The sequence below is a fragment of the Nicotiana attenuata genome, chromosome 1 (assembly GCF_001879085.1).
Source record: "Nicotiana attenuata strain UT chromosome 1, NIATTr2, whole genome shotgun sequence".
Classification (NCBI taxonomy): Eukaryota; Viridiplantae; Streptophyta; class Magnoliopsida; order Solanales; family Solanaceae; genus Nicotiana; species Nicotiana attenuata.
Window position 1 is genome coordinate 66,636,840 of NC_031989.1, and position 7,988 is coordinate 66,644,827.

The following is a 7,988-nucleotide window of genomic DNA, read 5'->3' on the forward strand; positions in this document are numbered from 1 at the left end:
GGCTAAAGCTAAAAAAAGCGAGTCCGAGCTAGACGAGCAGGTAACAATGATTTTAACAAAGTTCGGCCTTCTTGGCCCTACTTCAGAGGCTAACACTTCGATATTTCAGTTGCAGCAAAATCTTGATATGATTGGGCAGCTCCGAGGTGAGGTAGATCAAGTTCGGGCTGGTTGCCAATAGTGGAAGAAGAACATGGATCAATTTGTTGCCGAAAAGGAAGATGTTAAGGCCCGACTGGCTTCGGCGAAAGCTGAACTCCGAGGTGCTGAAGCAAAAAGCATGACTCAGGCCAGGGAAGTCGAGGGGCTGGGGGCCGAACTGGCTAAAGCCCGGGTTGAAGCTGCACAGGCTTAGGCTGAAGCAGCACAAGCTAAGGCCGAAGCTGAGAAGACTAAAGCTGCGGCGGATAAATCCATTGCCAAATATAAGAGAAGCTACGGCCGTTCAAGCTGATTTCAGGGAAGTCTCTGACCAGGAAAGAAGGAGCAACGAATTGGCTAAGTGCCATCTCGAAGGGAGACTCTCGAGGAAATCTGTGCTCGGGGACTTGACCTTGCCGAAGAGATAGCTGAAGCATAAGCGCGGGAACCCGATGCTAGGTTTCTCGTCTCCTCCGATGATGAGGACATGGTGAGTGGCTCCGGGGACGGAGAAAGTGAGGAAGATGCTCCTGAAGGGGAAGAGGCTCGTGAGGATAAATCCCCTGAAGATGAAGACAACACTCCCGGGGACGTGGCCCCGATAATAGATTAAGCTCCTTTTTGTACAAGGACCCCTTTGTGGGCATTGTAATATGTTTTGTAAATTTTCCAAATGAATATAAAGTAGCTTTTGCTCTGTCCTTGATTTGTGTTGGCTTCTATTTTCTCTCCGTTTGTGAAAAATTCCGATGATTCAAATGCTATGCTCGAGTATCGGTTTAGACTCGTAATAAGCCCTTGGCTTTTATTGCCCAAGATCATACCCTTAGGGTTTTAGATGATCCCCGAGCCAGACTTAAAATTAAATTAATGCGAGCTCGGGGTAACGGGGCCTTTGGGTCCGAGTTAAATGAGAACGGGGTTTCGGACTCCCATAGGTCTTTGAATCTATATTTCTATTAAGCTGGCCCTTAGGCTGTTGTATATTGCCCCTTAGGCTCTTTTTTAGAATTGGCCTTTAGGCTCTTCAAATTGGGTCGTTTTAGCCTCTAAAATGGCTATATAATTTTTCCCTCAATTCGGCTAAAAGACTTAGTGAAATTTTAGTTATTCGTTAGCATGTGTTTTTGTACCCCTTGGGTTTTTCGAAGGCTAGACGTATCGGAACCTTATTAGTCATTTTGTTTGTGTGGACATAATTGAATGCCTCTTAAGTGTTTTCCAAATATTGGTGTTATAGAAGCCTTTGTATTGTTCGAGGGTTGATTTATCGAAGCCCTTAGATTTTTCGAGGGCCGAATTTATCGAGGCCCCTTATATTTTGCTTTTAACGGGGGTAGCCTGACTTAACCGGTTTTTCAATGTTTGAAGGCCTTTAATTTTATAGCAAAAATTGGACGTCTCCGAATCGCATTATTTTGGCCGTAGCCTTTATATGACCGTAGTCTTTAGTGCGGCCGTAGCCTTTATAAGACCGTAGTCTTTAGTGTGGCCGTAGCCTTCGGGTTTGTCACTTGGACTTGTTTCCCGATATCTTTCCGAATTTGTTCGAAAAGTTAGTCCCCGAGTAAATTGGCCTTGGCCTTCGTTTCGAGGGGGTGCCTCTTTAAGGTTTTATGAGTCCGAGTTTTCGATGACTCGGATGTATTGACTGTCAGTGACAGTCCCCGGGTATTTCGGTGTGCTTTGGCCCGTGAGCCGCTTCCCGTAGGATTGTAAGTTTAGAGCTCGTATGAGACACAAAGTATTTTTGATATAACCAGAATGCTTCTTTAAGTAGTTGATACATGTGTACATGTTTTGCCATCGAGGCTCGACTATTCTATATGGACACGGTTCGTTTGACCGTTTGGCCCATTACAAAGTTTTCCTATCGAGGCCCTCTTAGGCGTGAAACATCTTTCCTGAAAAAGTAACCTCCGAGGGTGATGCCCCCCAGTATTCGAGGTTGATGGAAAAGAAGCCTTGAATACTTATTGAATGTTCCTTAGGTAGCATATGGTGTTGCCTCGTTAAAAACCATGCCGGTAAAACCCATTTGGGATAAAACCTGATCTAAGGAAAAAAGAGTGCAACGCATGCTTTCAAACCCAAGGCCTTCGAGCTCAGCAGTAATATCACTTGAGCATCGNCGCCTAATACCACTTCCCAGTCAAGCCAACACATAATGATAAATATGAAAGAAAAGAAACGAACGGTTAACAGAATAATGATAATATAGAGTAAAAATAACTTAGAAGCATACATAATAACTCTAAAGATCAAGACTGACGATCAACTATCCCAAGATGTGGAGTCACGAGTACGTGAGCTACTAGATTTCATTAATACATTCTCCTAAAATAAATACAATACTTTGTGGGAAAAAAAAAGAAATAGTACAAGAGAAATTGAAAGATAACTCTAAGGCCTACGAACGGTATGTAGCTCTACATTAAGTCGCCTATCTGGCATCCGCTAAGGCCATTCCCCGTGCTTCCTGGCCTCCGGCTCGGGCTTCCCTGTGTGCATTCCTCACGGGGTATGTGTCTGCATCTGTGTTCAAAGCGTTATGTTTACTGATATCAACGGGTTCCAAATTTGGCACTCCCCCAGGGTTTGCGGGTGGTACACCGAGCCCTATGCCGCTATTTTCACCGAGTCCCTCACTGTCATGAGCAGGTGCGTTTTGTGTGCTAGACATATTTTGGCCTGAAATCAAAAAATCTTTGACAAGAAAAAGTGTGAAGAATAACGTGTGTTATCAGAAAAATAGCACTAAAATAATCGCTATTATCTTTAGCCCCACGGTCGGTGCCAAACTGTTTACCTCAAAAAATGAAAGTAACAATTAAAGATAATTTGTGGTTCTAAAGATATGTGATATATTCTAATACTAGTGATTAAACAAGTAATGTTAAGCTTAAGTAAGAAGAGACGATGAACCAAATCAGTGTTGTTGAGGCGATAGGGGCCTCGAGCTTGGTTGTCCCAGGGACCTCGACGTTAGCTAAGAACAATAAAGTAAAGACAAAAAGCTGAAGAATAATTATTGAGCACGTTAAACGAGAAAGGCAGAGCAGAATGTTCTTATTGCAGAGAATAATGTGAGGTGGATCTTACCAAATGATTGGGTCCCCTTTATGTAGGAGGAGGGAGCCCCAACATAGTACATTCCTAATTGTAGTAAAGAATTCTATTGGTACAGGTGTATAACAGCCTAGTATGGACCTATACCATTTCGTACAATCTTATCTTTTAATTTATCCCCTTGTCCATGTGTCCTTGAGAACCGCTCTTTTTTGATTGACTTCGAGGTTGCGCTGCCCTCGATGCAAGTCGTGTTAGGCCCTCGATTAGCTTCCTCGAGGCACGTGTTCCTCAGCCGGGTCCGATTTCCATTTCGAGTTGACTGGACTCGGGCTGATAACTCAATTTAAGACCTCAAAATCGGGCTCCCTGATTTTGACCGTATACAAAATACATCATCTGTTTGAAATATAAAGAAACAGATTTACAAATCTAAAGCTACCAAGGACAAGTGGAAGCTAAATTCAAAAGGCAAGTACATCTTCAATGCAATCTCCTTCCATATACAACAACATCATCTCCAAAATCTGCACGCAAGGTGCAGAGTTGTAGTGTCAGTACGGCCGACCCCATGTACTCAATAAGTAACAAACCTGACTTTAGGTTGAAAGTAGTGACGATGCCAGAAGAAGGTCTGAGTCCAACACCACTAGCCAATAACAACTCGTAATAATATAATGAAGGTAAAGGTAACTAACTCAAGAGACATATGCTTAACTCGTTCACAGTTACGGGAAAGTAGGCATGATTTTCGAGTATAATTGTTAAGCCCAGATCTTACCACTGAAAATCAATGAAACATGAGTTTATCAAAATAACTGTATTCACCAATTCACAACACCAGATAAGAAATTTTTTTTATCAATTAACATGAGGAAAGTACATCTCTATGCATACATGTTAATATACTTGTCAAGTCATTAATTATCATGTACCGTCTATCATGAGGATTATACATATTTATGCCTATATGTCAAATATACATGTCTAATCGCCAAGTATCATATTACCGTCTAGCATGAAGAAAAATACATCTATATGCCTACCTATCAAATATACATGTCAAGTATATTTCATCACAGTAAAACCATCAAAATAATCACACTTAGGACGCTCATGGTGCCTAGCACAAGGCTTCAACCATCACACAAATCAACACCTAGCACTGTACGGGTGCCTGGCATAAATGCCCATCAAAGAAGCACATATATAAAATAATGTGCCTGCAGCCACTACTGGTATGTCAGACTACGGAGGGGCGGATCCTGCACAAGCGCCAATCATAATCACATAGCCCAATAGTGGGGCTTGGTGCACGCATCATCCCAAATCAATGACGCTTAGCCCAATGTGAGCCTGGCGTACGCTTCACCTTAAAATTTATATGACTGTTGCAGCATGCAACCCTATCCAACAGAACTCACAAAGTGGCTCTATAGCCCAAACTCGATCATTAACTATCCTAGTCTCAGATGAACACATCTCACAATATTTAGTTCAACAGTGTTACACATAAGAGGCATCAACAACATGTGAGGAACCAAATAAGAAAGTACCGAGATAGAGATATCATACACATATATAACATCATGATTGGGAGTATGTGTACAATTAAGGCAAATTACTCAAAAATGGCAAGAATAGCCCTATCAAGTCTCAAATAGGTAGGACATAGCCAAGACATAATCTCTAACATGAATAAGAACTGAAATGACCATACAAGTCCAGAAAACACGAATATAACAAGGAATGATGGCAAAACAATCCCATAATAGCCAAAAAGCGACCTCTAATCATGAACACTCTGGTGCATGCACACACGCCCGTCGCCTAGCATGTACGTCTCCCCAATACCTCTCATATAACATAGTTCCTAGGTTTAATTATCCTTAATTCTAATTTTAGATAAGGTACTTGCCTCAAGTAAGCCAAATCCAATACCGAGCAAGCCAAATAACACTCTAGGAACGCCATCCTGCGCGAATCGACCTCAACCCAGCTCAAAACTAGCCAAAATTAACTCAAAAACATCAAATAATGCCAAAGAAAACAACCCAAATGATAAAGGTCGAATCATTATACAATTACTCAAAGTCAACCAATAAGTCAACCTAGGCCCGCACCTCGGAACACGATAAAACTCACAAATCTGATAACTCATTTGAATACGAGTCCAACCACACTAATCGATGTTCAAAACTCAATAATTAACTTAAGGAAAGTATAGACAAAATCTCCAATTTCTGTTTCGAAATCACCAATTAAAAACAAAAATCGTAGATGGAATCATGAAATATAGTCAAAACTGAGTTAAAAATACTTACCGCATCCATGTGGTGAAAATCTCTTTAAAATCTCCCAAAACCAAGCTATAAATCCCAAAATGTGATAAAATGAACCAAGCCTTCGAATATATAGAAATCTACCAGCAATCCGCTTTTGTGGCCACTAATTCGCATCTGTGACTGCCGTTTCTACGGTACAAGTCACGCATCTGCGAGAAAGCCTCAATTCAGCACTTGTCACTTCTGCGACACCAATTCCGCCTCTACGATCATGCTTCTGCACTCAAGGTACCGCTCTTGCGGATGCATAGATGCGCCCAAGATCCCGCATCTGCGACTTCTCACCCACCAGTCCATATTCGCTTCTGTGATAAAATGTCCGCATCTGCGAACACTAACCCCAGACCACTTTATTCGCTTTTGCGCCCCCTGTGTTGATTCTGTGGCTATGCACCTGCGCCCGTAGTTCTGCAGGTGCGATCACACCAGGTATCAAAAATCTCTACAAGGCCAGCATGATCCAAAATGGTCCGAATCAATCTAAAACACACTCGGGCCCCTCAGGATCTCGTCCGAACATACCAACAAGTATCAAAACATAATGCAGACCTACTTGAGGTCTCAAATCACACAAAACAACATCAGAACCACGAATCGCACCTCAAATCAAATTTAATGAACTTTTGAACTTCAAACTTTCAAAACTCGTGACGAACCATACCAAATCAACTCGAAATGACCTCAAATTCTGCACACTAGTTCCAAATGACATAAAAATCATATTACAACTCCCTAAATAACAATTCTAATCCGATATCATCAAAGTAAACTCCCGGTCAACCCTATGAAATCCAAACCTTCAAATTGCCAACTTTTGCCAAATAGAGCTGGAACCTTCTAGAAACATCCAAATGCAAATCTGGGCATACGCCCAAGTCCAAAATCACTATCCGGACCTAAATAAACCATAAAAACATCGATCAAGGATAAAATACCTAAAAGTCAAACTTGGTCAATTATTCCCAACTTAAGGCTTCCTAGTTGAGGATCATTCTTCCAAATCAATCCTGAATCACCCAAAAATCAAAATCGATGATACAAACAAGTCATAATACATAATGTGAAGATAGTCATGCTCTCTAACCACCGAACAGAATGCAAATGCTCAAAATAATTGGCTGGGTCGTTACACATATACTACTTCAACTTTAGACTATTAATATTTTCCCCATAACATCTTAAGATTTTAAGATTTCTTGGAAATTTCATAAATACATACATCATATATTTATTCCTTTAAGGTTATAAACCTCCCCTTTATGTAAAAATACTAGATGGTTGGTGCCTATGCATAGCACTATAACGACCCGACCCGTCATTTTGTCTATTTGAGCCTCGTTTCCCTTTTTGATGCTTCACACATGTGCATTTTTTGTTTTATGACTTGCAAGATTGGTTATTTTCATTTTGTAAAGGTTTTGGGTTGATTTGGACCATTTGGTTCTTAGTTTGGAAGCTTAAGTTAAAAATATTTACCGAATATTAAAACGACCCTAGAACAATGTTTTGATTGCTTCTATAGGATCATATCATGATTTTGGACTCGGGCGTATGAACGAAATTGAATTCGGAGGTCCCTGGGTTGATTTGACTTGTTTTTGCCGAAAGTTGGTAATTTGAGGTTTAGAAGTCTCCCTAAGTTTGACCGTGGGTTAATTTTATGGCTATCAGATTCAAAATTTGGTTTTGGAACTTGGAATAGGTCCATTTTCTATTTGGAACTAATATGAAATATTTGGTGTAATTCAGAGTTGGTTGATAGGATTCGGACGCTTGGTTGTGATTCTAGAGGTTCTTGAGTTTTCTTTTGAAATTCGTGCATTTTGATGTTCGATTCATGGTTCTAGATGTTATTTTCATGTTTTCATTGCGCGAGCGAGTCCATATGATATTAATAGACTTGTGTGGATGTTTGATTTGGAGCATCGAAGACTCGGGTGAGCTTTAGATGTGTTTCAGAAAGGTTTGGACTCAATTCCAGGTTGCTGGTGTGCGGGTGCTCCAGTTGTCACGATTGCGAGCACCAGCATTGCAATTATGGTCATAGTAGGGGATCTCGCGTGTCGCATTTGTGATACATTGATCACAATTGTGAATGGAGGCTAGAACAGGGTAGTTTCACATTTTCGACTCAAAGGTTGCATTTGCGATGGGAGCAAACTTCGCAATTGCAAAGTCAATGTCGCATTTGCGACTTCCCTTTAGGCTATCAGGCGCCGCAATTGCGAGTCCTTCTTCGCAATTTCTAGGGTTCGCAATTGCGAACCTAGTGTCGCAATTGTGACATCTGCACCTGAACAAAAAGGCTGGAAAGACGGGATTTCATCTTATTTCTCTTTTTTTAGAACTCTAGACTCGGTAGGAGGCGATTTGCAGAGGAGATTTTCACCTACAAATATTGGATAAGTGATTTTGATCACTTTTCAACTATAA